We start from the raw sequence: 12,198 nt of genomic DNA on the forward strand, positions 1-12,198 counted from the left end.
GAATGATTCCTTAGCTGCAAAAAGTATATTCTTGTCCCTAAATTCTCCAAGATGACCTGAAATTAGGTTTTGAAAGAATGCTATATGAAATGCAAAGATGATGTTACTCTAGGAAAACAGGTTTCCTCCATGCTATCTCTGTGCTAAACTCCAGCATCCAGGTGCTTATCAGGTCATTTGATTTCAGATTCGTAAGGCCCTTGGCATACAAAAGTAACTTCTTTATGATTTAAGTTTCAAAATGCAGTACACACATGGAAATTTATTAATCCTACATTCAAAGTGTAAATTTACCACTTGGGACTCACATGCAAATGGAAAACTACATGGTCTTCAAAAAAAATGTATTGGGAGGTTCTGTTTTGCATAAACTGAAAAATATTTGATGTGATCAGGTTTCGGAAACAATTTCGAGGAAGCCAAACAAATACAGGCCCTGCATTTCATTTGCATAGCATCCATGCTAATGGCATGATTTGTTTAAAAGAAAAGATTCATTAAAAGTTTTGAGAACGGTTAAAGTGGAAAAGTGTTTGACACTTCCCTATAGTAGCAATTCTTGGAAATTGGTTTGGAAAGTAGAATCTTTCTTTTTCTTCATATGTGTTAGTGTTGGGTAATTGTTCTCTGTTGACAATAGACATTAATAAATGATGTGATAGCAAGAACACTTGGTATCTCCAACAGAGACTGAAAATTGAAATCCAAGTAGCAAGAAGTAGTTTAAGTATCAGGTTTATGTGGCTACATCGGGAAATAGGGTAGGATACAGGTAGGGTTTCCTTCTCTGTTCTCTTGACTACCATATGTGCTTGGGTTCCAAAGAGCAAACACAACTGTGTGGTTCAGGTATGAGATTAGAGGAGCAGGTGTCCTGTGGGGTTGCCAGAAATGCCGCCATTGAAGATGTGTTGGTATAAGTGGAACATGAAAAGATGGAGGCAAATTCTTGAACATGAAGAGACCACTCACAAGTTGTTTAAACTAAAATAACTTCCACCTGAGCTGCAATGGCTAGCAAAGGCTTCATTGGCCAGTGCGTCCTGAGGTTGGAATTAAATCTCTCTGTGTGGGAGAGGGCCTGTTTGAGCTCCGAAGGTGGAACTCCTATCTCCCTGGCTATGAAGGGGGCTCACTTGTGATGGGGAACTGGGAAAACACAACTTCTATTAATAATAAGTTGTCTGTACAACTCTCTGGGGAAGATCATAGTTGGGAGTGCTTATATTTCTTTGCTCTTCTCAAGGTATGATGTAATTTCTTTGCTCTTCTCAAGGTATGATGTCAGGTGGGCCTCTTCTTGGCCTCCCAGGAACAGCAGCTCCAGCCACAAGAAGCCTGTCCTTCCCTGAGGAGATTTGACCCACCATTCCTCTGAGAGTTGGGGACCCCTCTCACAGTGCAAATAACAGGCAGAAGCAGTGTCCACCTAAACATTTATCCACTGACGTGAGGATTAGCAATTAGCCCTCTCATGATGGGGATTAGCTCAATAGAACTGTGGGAACAGCATACACTCTGGAGGGTGAAGTTAGAATGAGCAGCAGAAGAGATGCCGACTTATGGAAGCAGAGAGAAATCCTGAAAGTGATAGTATTTTTAGGGCTTATTATGTGAATTTTGAGCCTGATAGCTGAGAATGGAAACCATGGATTTGTCATCAGAGGCACTTAAATCATATGTGGTAAATTATCCACATAGCTATTAATTTATACAACAAATGTTTCCTGGTACAAGGAAAGAGAACAGGCTCTAGAATACAGGCTGCTGGGTTTACATCCCAGCTTTTCTACTTACCAGTAACAGGAGCACAGCTATGTTACTTAACCTCACTGTGACTCAGTTTCCTCCCTGTAAAATGGATACAATAATAGCACTTATCTCATAGGGGAGGTTATAAAGACTAAACAAGATAATTCTTGAATAGCCCTTAGCACAGTGCTTGGCCAAAGGTAAGCACTAAATAAAATAGATTTTTACTGTGACAGGTTCTGCTTATACCATAGTGAACCAAACAAACCTAGGTTTTCCCCTTCTAGAATACATACCAGCATACACAGATAAAACCAAGGAAAATTAATCACTTCACAACCATTCCAGGGTCTATCAGCCTCCCAATTTCTACATGAAATAAGAATATCAAATTAGGAGGAATGGGACCATGTCAGCAAGAATAAACTAATTAGCTAAAACTACTTATTAAAATGATAATCCCTCCACATGGACTAGGCGCTTGCATGTGCACCTGTCAGGAAATAAGCTACAGACACACACACACACATGTGCATGTGAAATTACACAGAAGCACACTCCCACGCTGTGGAGAGCCAAGGTACCCTCACCCACTGAGACTTGACTCCCGACCGAGGTACTGATCATGGGGCTGTGGGGCAAGGACTCTGAAGGTCAACTCTGAGATCATTGGCACTTCATTAAGGAGTCTGTTCTAAGTGCACAGGGCTTTCCCAGAAGAGGAAATGCACCCTCCCCCTTACATCCAAACATACTGCCCAGAAGCCCCTAGAATGGCTTTTTGTTTCTCTAACACTGTCAGATAATTCACACAGGATTTTTCAGGCATCATAGCTTCTGCTAGCAGACTGGAGTACACAAAGAAAAAAGTGCTCAGCTCCAAATCTTGCCTGGAACTGACCTCAGCCCTGGACTGCCTTTTGCGTATCCCAAATTTGAGCTCCGTGTTTTTGCCTCTAGCTTTCTGGTGCCATGTTCTGGGCCATGTGAGTGCTCAGGGTTCTTTTATGGATGCTTGGTACTGAAAACATCACTCCTCGTGGCCAGAATGAAAGGTGTTGTCTAAAGAAAAGTCAAGTTGAACTGTCTGGTTCCTCTACTTTCGGAAATATAATGGAACCTCAGCTTTGCGTGGCCCTATCTTGTGTTAAAGATTCTAACAGAGAATACATCTCTATATATGTTTTGTTTACTGTTTTGCTTTTGTTTCTAGCTTTATTGTTTTCCCCTGTGTGGAATGTTCCAGTAGCAACTGTTTGTTCTTCTTGTCTAAGAAGTGTAGCACATAGGTACTACGGCAGATTTATGTGGTAGTAAGAAGACGTCCACCTATTGCTTTGTGTAATAAACTTCCTTCCAGAAAGAAGAGAAAAAAATGGCTGTGCCCTAACTGCAGAGCAAGTTTAGTGAGGATTTACGAGAATCAACACCACTGGCACAAATGGAGCTTGCAGAGATCTTTGGGTTCCAAGTTTTCTGCCCATTCTAGAGAGGAGCAGACCTTAGAAGGTGGCTATGGTATGCCTTCTATGGAGGGCACTAGCACTCAGCCTGAGAGACAGGGTTGGACCAGCCAGTCAGCCTTCTGCCGCCTCTCTCAATATCACATGTCTCTAAGGAGCTTTGGCAAGAGTAGAATCACAATTTGATCCTAGCTGAAGTTCCTGATAAATCCTCAGGTTCCACCCGGGAATCACTGTGGTTGATAAAAAGACGAGTCCATATGCTTTACACACGAGACAGCCAGGCAGTTTTGACACTTTGTGGAAAGTGTAGAGGCTTGATATGGATTCTCTTCTAGGCAGAGACCCATCCCAGCGTGACACAGAGAAGGTGCTCAGGGGCGATTCTAGGCATGGGCAGTGCTTTTCTCCCCAAAGAACTCTACTTCTTCAAGCTTTAAACAAGGTGTAGTGGACACCAAATGAAGAGGAGTCTGCCTGGCTCACACCAGTTCCCTTGGTGACAGGTTGCCAAGTGTAGGATGCCCAGTTAAATTTTAGTTTCAGAATAATAATGAAAATGCTTTTAATATAATATATCCCAAATATTGCGTGGGAAATTCAAATGTAACTGGCTTCCTGAGTTTTTATTTGCTAAGTTTGGCAAGTTTACTTGGTGGCTGTGTCTGTATCCAACACCCTTTTTGGGTCCCTAAATCGAGAAGGGTTGATGTTATTATCTTACTTTCCTCACCATAGCAACTGTCAAAAAAAAAAAAAAATGGGCTTGTGACCTCAGCTGAGCCAATTAGAGTCCTTAACGAGGGTCCCTAAAAGTGAAACTGGGAAAGTGGAGCTCTCTTTTTCTCCTGGTAGCCCAAGGGCATGGGAATATTACTTTCTGTGCCCATGGTCCTCCCCTCAGGGATAAACCCTCTCTTAATTTGGCCAGGCTGCTATAACAAAATGCCAGAGGCTGACTAGCTTTTAAAGAACAGAAACTTATTTCTTGGGTCTGGAGGCTGGGAAGTCCAAGATCAAGGCACCTGCAGATTCAGTGAGGGCTCGATTTCTGGTTCCTAGATGGCACCTTCTAGCTATGTCCTCACATGGTGGAAGAGACTATCTAGCTGTTTTATAGGGACACCAACCCCACTCATAACCTAATCACTTCCCAAGGGCTTTACTGCCTAATACCATCACCTTGGTTAGGATCTCAACATACGAATTCTGGGGAGGGATAGACATTCAAGCCATAGCAAAAACCATTGGTCAGCTACTCTTTCACTTTCACAACCTGCCTTCATAGCCTTCAAAAAAAAATTCCTCTCTCCTGCTTAAGGTAGATCAAGCTGAACCCTAAGGATCCTATGCTAGTATGTAGCTACCCAGCCCAAACTCCCAAGTTTGGCATGATGGACTAAAGAAAGAGGAATTCACCCTAGGAATGCTTATAGACAGATGTTTACAATCAGATGCTCCAGCCACAATATATCCTTGGTGGATCCTCTGGCTTTGGGCAGCCCTGTGCCTGATAGTGGGGAAGGGGTGGCAATTGCTCTGCCAAACTGGGCACCTGCTTCAGGTCAGTACCTCCACAGTCAGGGCTGACCAGAACATAGAGAAGGGAGCCTTCCTGTCATGCCACTTTGAGCCACTGTCTAAAATATCTTCTGTCTGAAAATATCTGTCATCCTTAACTGGCACCGTGCCTAAAATTTCCACCTTTAGAGTTTATATGTTTGGCTTAAATCGTTAGTCTTCCCTATAATTGCACATCCATTAATGATAGAATGTGTGATGTTGTGGGGAGGATGTGGATGAATTAATAATTAATATCAAGATCCAACGGATTTTTTAAAGTTCCATTGATGTGGCTGATAGTTTGGAAAGCAGAGTTCTGACAGAGTTGGATGGGAGTCCTGGAAACCTCTGATGTGATGGGAAAGCATTCATACAAGAAGCACTGCTGAGTTTGGAGGGGGGCACTGAGTCTCTCCGATCATGGGTCACCTGGAGCAGGCAGAATGGACACAGGGCAGGTACTGGATGGAGAGGAGGCATGCTGAGAAAGAATGTCCCTGTTTTACCATGTTACTTTGGCCCAAGTCTGGTTCTGGCTCTTTTTTTTTTTTTTTTTTTTTTTTTTCTCTTCCTCTTTCCACCCTGGCTTGAATATCTCTTTTCCATATTGCGTCCTCCGAGCTGCTTCTGACACACTACCTGTATGGGCAGAGACCTAGTGCCTAGACCTGGAGGGAGATGTCTGGGCTCTCTCACCTCCTCCACCTTCATAGAAACAGACAAGAGGAGCTTGTTCCTTCCCTTCATGTTCTCTTTCATTAATTGCTGTCAGCCAAGCCTTGTGCAATACCTGTGGTTCTCAAACTTGAGCATTCATCCGAATCACCTGGAAGGCTCATTAACACACAGATACCTGGACCCCACCCCTGAGTTTCTGATTTGTAGGTCTGGAGTATGGCCCAATAATTTCCATTTCTAATAAGTTCTCAGGGGATGCTGATTCTGCTGGTCTGGGAACTACAGCCCAAAACCATCGGCCCAGACAGTGAGCTTTTCGAGGGCAGGAGTGGTGTCTTCAGAATCATTGTATCCCCAGAACCTAGCACAACACCAGGCACAGGATTGAAGGTTAGGAAATACTTGTTAATGGAGCTCTATGAAGCTACACAAGGCTTTACCCTGTTGCAGCATCAAGGCTAATCATGTAAATACCCTGAATTTTCAGATATCGGATTAAAAGAAGAAAATACTATTGCCATCTAATGTGTTTTTTACACAGTGGCATCTCCAGAATACATACAGGAGGGGATTAAAGGTGCCAGTCTGGGTGGAAAATGGGAGGTTGGGGGCTCGTCTTAAAACTCCACTTGCATAGGAAAGACACTGTTTTTACTGAGACTCTTTTTGTGGTAACTTCAGAGAAGGTTGATGGAAATCATTTAGAATTTTCCTACTCACCTTCCTTTTCCACCCCAACTGCACCCCCCGACCACTGCTTAGTGTCACCACTGATTTCACATGTGCATGAGGTATGTGTACCAGGTCAGCTGATCTGAGGTTCCTCTGTCAAGCTTCACCACAAAAGTGCAGCTTCAAGAGTCAGTGCAGTGAGGTGGAAGTGAATGGGATCGGGGATCTGTGCTTTTCAATAGAGATGAATGTCCTCTCTGCCAAGGTATTAATCTTTCCAGGCCTCCATAACCTCTTTTGTAAAATGAGTCTGGAGAAGGTGACCACTAAGTATTTTCCTATATTTCATAATTTCTATTATTTTAATTCAAAAGGCAAGCCATCTCAAATTTAGGAATGGGCTATTTGCTTGTAACCTAGCTATTTGGAATTTCAGAGATTTTTCTCCAGACAGACCATATTCCTTCTGGACAGTTCACACAATAATTGCCCTTTGTCGGGTTCTTAACTGTGTGTCAAGCACTGAGATAAATGTTTTGCATACTTTATTTCACTGAATGTGGCAACCCCCCTGGGAGGTAGGAAGTTTTATGATTCCCATTTTGCAGGTGAGGAAAATGAGGGTCTGGGAGGAAAGAAAGAAAGACAGAGAGATCGAGTAAGGGAGAGAGAGAGGGAGGAAAAACTGAAGGAAAAGAAAGAGGGAAAGAGGGAGGAAGGGAGCAAGGGAGGGAGGGAGGGGAGGGAGGAAGGGAAGGAAGGAGTGAGGGAGGAAGGGAGGAAAGGAGGAAGGGAAGAAGGGAGGGAAGGAGGGAAGGAGGAAGGGAGGGAGGGAGGAAGGGAAGGAGGAAGGGAAAGAAAGAAAAAAGCTTTCCCAAAGCCTCACAGCTACTAAAAACCAAGACTGGGACCTGGACCTGAAGCCAGGTCTGCTGCTTCCAAAGCTACTCTAATCACCATATTCTATTATTCCTACAAAAGCCTAGTTTACCCACAGTGCACCTGAAATGTAGAGTCTGGCTTTGGAGGGAAGTAGGCTTTCTTTTTTCTGCCACTTTCAGTATAAGAGACAGAAAGCATTGTAATCAAGTGTTCTGAGCCAGAGTCCCCAAGTTCAAAGCCCAGCTCTGCCACTACTGGCAGACTAATCTTGGACAACATACTTAATCTCTCTCTCCCATAGTTCCCATAGTTAAGCTAAACTATGTGAAACTGGTGATATTCTACCATATTTAATCTCCAAAAAGGGCAATTTCATGTCTAAATATTTAAAGTGCTTATTATAACAGTGCATGGCAAACAGTAAGCACTATATTCGTGTTAGCTATGATTCTTACTGAAAATTGCCTTGAGAGTTTGCCATATCTGGAGTATAGTAGGGGCTCAATAGTTGCTGGTGAATTTATTGAATGAAGTAGAGACTGGGATGCCCAGGAAACATCTGGGGTAGTCTGGGCTATGAAGACCCTCCAGGGCTGGGAGAAAGGCAAGTAGGGCAGGGGAGGAGGTTAGGACTCTTAGATTTGAATAGCTTTGAGACTCTGTTAGTATTGCCCTGGAATAAGGCAGGAAACCTCAAAGCGAGAAGGACCGATCCCATAGGTCCAGCCACCCTGAAGCAGTTTTTGTCCTCTGGCTTCTAAAGAAGCAAAGAAAAACCCTCAAGGCAGAGGCAGTGGGGAGTTAGGTCTTATGGTTTGCTTGTGTCTTGCTTTTTTTACAGCTAGAAATAATGAGAAAAGGCAGGCAAGGGAGAGCCTCCCTTCCAGCCTTTCCTCAGCCGCTGGTGTTTTTCCTTCCTAGACCACTGTGTGAGAGGAAGGGGAAAACGCAGAAATAATGGTGGATCTTTAGAAACAGAAAGACCAATGTTAGAGGTTAGGTGTAACTGAGCAGAGAGTAATATTTACCCAGGTATGGTAGTCATATCACCATATGGCTATGTGTAGCATGTGGACACACTTCTGTATTACAATAGTTATGTTTATTTCAATGTGTCACAAAAATCTTAACACATTAAGCTTTTTATTTCACAGATATTACTTTGGGATGAGGCTAAATTGATTAAAGTTTTTAAAAAATAGATTGCTATTTTTTCTTTCTTTTTTCATAATATTCCTTCTTGCACGTATAACAACTCATGGGTTGCAAAAGAGGATTTATTTTTTCGTGCCTGTCTACTATAAGTCTTTGTCCACAAGTCAAACAAAAGCAAACACAAGTGCTAAAAAGGAGACTGATTTTAAAATGTAGTTAAGAAATAACAGTCTAAGTGGAGCTTAGATTTCATGAAAACCATGAACACAGTAAATGATGACTATGGTTAAGGAAGCACTAGAAATGCAGTTAGGACACATCTATGTATTCCTGGCTCTGGCTTTTAGTAGCTAGGTGGCAGTGGGCAGGTTATTTAATCTCTCTAAGTCTCAGTTTTCTTATGTGTAAAGTGAGGATACTTGCTACCTCAAAGGTGATTTTTTTTTAATGATCAATGAGAAATGTCTTAAAAGCAGGTAATAAGAATTCAGTAGACACTGTTTATGACTATTATCATTATTATTAGCCTGGCACACTCCCAGACCTCAGTTAATTGTAGTTTTTTAGACAGAAGTTTTCAAGCCATTCTTTCATTCAAATAAATATTTCTTAAACACTACTGTGTTCTAAAGCTTATGCTAGCTGTGGGGACAAATTTGAAAGAGGGGAAGGAAGACCTACTCTCACCTCTCAATGTGTTCATGCCTCAAAATTTGGAGGGGGAGGTCAGGCATGGTAGCTGTAATCACACCTGTAATCCCAGCACTTTGGGATTCTGAGGTGGGCAGATCACTTGAGGTCAGGAGTTCGAGACCAGCCTGGCCAACATGGTGAAACCCCGTCTCTACTAAAAATACAAAAATTAGGCAGGTGTGGTTGCGGGCACCTGTAGTCCCAGCTACTCTGGAGGCTGAGGCAGGAGAATGGCGTGAACCTGGGAGGCAGAGCTTACAGTGAGCCAAGATCGCCCCACTGCACTCCCGCCTGAGCGACAGAGCTAGACTCCGTCTCAAATATATATATATGTGTATATATATCTATATGTATATATACGTATACATATATATGTGTGTGTATATATGTGTGTGTGTGTGTATATATATATATATATATACACACACACACACAAAAATTAATCGAGAGTTGTGGCACGTGCCTGTAATCCCAGCTACTTGGGAGGCTGAGGCAGGAGAATGAATCACTTGAACCTGGGAGGGTGCAGTGAGCCAAGATGGCGCCACTCCACTCCAGCCTGGGTGAAAGAGTGAGACTCCGTCTAAAAAAAAAAAAAAAAAAAAAAAACAATTGGAGGGGGAACAGGATGGTCAATAAATAGGTAATTACCAGTGTAAAGCCATAAACTCTGTAAGTGGTGTGGTTATAAAATATCCAGGGAAGGCCAAGCGTGGTGGCTCATACTTGTAATCCCAGGACTTTTGAAGGCTGTGATGGAAGGATCACTTGAGCTCAGGAGTTCAAGACTAGCCTGGCAACATAGTGAGACCCCCCCGCCATCTCTACTAAAAAATTAAAAATAAAAATAATAAAAAATAATAACTTTAACTGACCAGGAATGGTGACGCACACCTGTAGTCCCAGCTACTTGGGAGGCTAAGGTGGGAGGATCTCTTGAGCCAAGGAGACAGACAGCTGCAGTGAGCTATGACTGCACCACTACCCTCCAACCTGGGTGACAGAGGGAGACCCTATCTCAAAGAAAATAAATAAAAAAATAAATAAATAGTATGAGAAAATGTCCAGAGAGCATGCAGGAGGAGATCAGCTTAGAAAAATCCTGTCAGCCACAGTGGTCTAGGACCTCCTCTGTGAGATGTGTTCAGTATAATTGAAGAACTGAATTAATTTACATTTAACAACTCAAATGATATAAAATACTTTCATTCAGCACATTTTTATTGTTTTTGCAAGATGGTGTTTCACTTTAACTGTTGAAAATTTAGCATCTGAATTGAGATGTGCTGTTAACTATAAAATACAAACCAGATTTTGAAGACTTAGTGCAAAAAAAATCTTTTTACTGTCTCATTAAAGATTTTTATGTTGATTTTATGTTGATAATATTTTGGATATATTGAGTAAAAAGCATAGTATTAAAATTTTTTTACTTATTTCATGTGGTTACTAGAAAATTTTACATTTCATAAGTGGGCCAGGTGCAGTGGCTCACGCCTGTAATCCCAGTACTGTGGGAGCAGATGACCTGAGGTCAGGAGTTTGAGACCAGCCTGGCCAACATGGTGAAACCCTGTCTCTACTACAAATACAAAAATTGGCTAGACATGGTGATGCATGCCTGTAATCCCAGCTACTCGGGAGGCTGAGGCATGAGAATCCCTTGAACCTGGGAGGCGCAGTTTGCAGTGAACTGAGATAGAGCTGCTGCAATACAGCCTGGGCGACAGAGGGAGACCCTGTCTCAAAAAAAAAAAAAAAAAAAAAAAGTCATAAGTGGCTTGTGTTTTATTTCTATTGGACAGTGCTGATTAGAGCAGAATGCAAATGACATTCACAGTAGAGAACTCCAGAAGATGTGGACATTTCAGAAGAGACCCAACTTTGGTTACCTTGGACAATTCTTCCTGACAGAACTAGAGCAAAGCTTAAAGGATCTGAGGGCACCGATTCAAAGGCTGTTTCTGGGGCTGCAGAAGAAGAGAAGTGCCTCGGAGGTTTCGTCCTAACTACAGGACCTTGCTAGAGTTGCCAGATTTAGCAAACTTATAAATTAAAACCTGGCAACCCTAGACCTTGGGTATGTCATAGAACTGCAACAAGCCTCGGTCTCTTCATCTTTAAAATTGGGATAAAAAAGTAACTGCCTCGTGAGTGTCTTGTAAAGCTTAAATGAATCAAATAAGACTAGTAGGAGATGCATTGAGAAAGTTTCGCCTAAAAGAGCTAAGCAATGAAAACAAATTGGGGAAATTTCCAAACGTGCCTATCTTTCTTTAGCTCTGAGCATGCAGGTCAGGGAGAGCTCTCCCAGGCCAGTGTTAAGGGAGACACCAGCCCCTACCTGGGAGATGTATTAGGTTAGGCCTGGCTTGGGGATTTCCATAGAGTTAGGATCCGGCATGGGATCATAAGCCATAAGGAGGAGGGGGACACATCATAACCATGTCGAATGTCACTCTGCTGTCATTGCAATGCCTTGTATAAGCCAGAAATGCCACAACAGTCTGCAGTGCTGCTGCCGGTTGACAGAATCGTGTGCCTTTAGCACCAAAGAAATGTGTGTGACTTGAGTGTCACATAAAACCCTTAAAATTAGCTCTCTTGGGATGGGCGCAGTGGCTCACGCCTGTAATCCCAGCACTTTGGGAGGCCGAGGCAGGCGGATCACCTGAGGTCAGGAGTTTGAGACCAGCCTGGCCAAATGGTGAAACCCCATCTCTACTAAAAATACAAAAATTAGCTGGGCATGGTGGTGGGTGCCTGTAATCCCAGCTACTTGGGAGGCTGAGGCTAGATAATCGCTTGAACATGGGAGGTGGAGGTTGCAGTGAGCCAAGATCGCACCATTGCACTCTAGCCTGTGCAACAAGAGCGAAACTCCATCAAAAAAAAATATATATATATATAATATATGTATGTGTATATATATATGTGTGTATATATATGTATGTGTATATATATGTATGTGTATATATATACATATGTGTGTATATATATGTATGTGTATATATATACGTATGTGTATATATATACGTATGTGTATATATATATGTATGTGTATATATGTATGTGTATATATATACGTATGTGTATATATGTGTATATATATACGTATGTGTATATATATGTGTATATATATACGTATGTGTATATATATATATAAATTGTCACAAATTCAAAATAAGTCTACTTGTATCACTTATCTAATTGCAGATGAAAATGTAGTTCTTTTTTATAGATGCAAGTAGCTTACATTCCAAAAAGAAATTATCCTCCCCCACCCCACCCCAGATTAGCTCTTTCCTCATAAGAAGCTGACCATACTGACATTAAGCAT

At 42.1% G+C, this 12,198-nt stretch overlaps 1 protein-coding gene and 1 pseudogene across 11 annotated transcripts in view; one reads left to right on the forward strand and one right to left on the reverse strand.

Annotated features, from left to right (window-relative positions):
• Nucleotides 1–12,198, forward strand: part of TENM2 (teneurin transmembrane protein 2) — a 3,238,122-nt gene that overhangs the window by 2,999,309 nt on the left and 226,615 nt on the right. The gene's annotated exons all lie outside the window — the stretch shown is intronic.
• Nucleotides 8,240–8,354, reverse strand: LOC112439973 (small nucleolar RNA SNORA40; annotated as a pseudogene).

The sequence above is a fragment of the Pan paniscus genome, chromosome 4 (genome assembly GCF_029289425.2).
Source record: "Pan paniscus chromosome 4, NHGRI_mPanPan1-v2.0_pri, whole genome shotgun sequence".
Classification (NCBI taxonomy): Eukaryota; Metazoa; Chordata; class Mammalia; order Primates; family Hominidae; genus Pan; species Pan paniscus.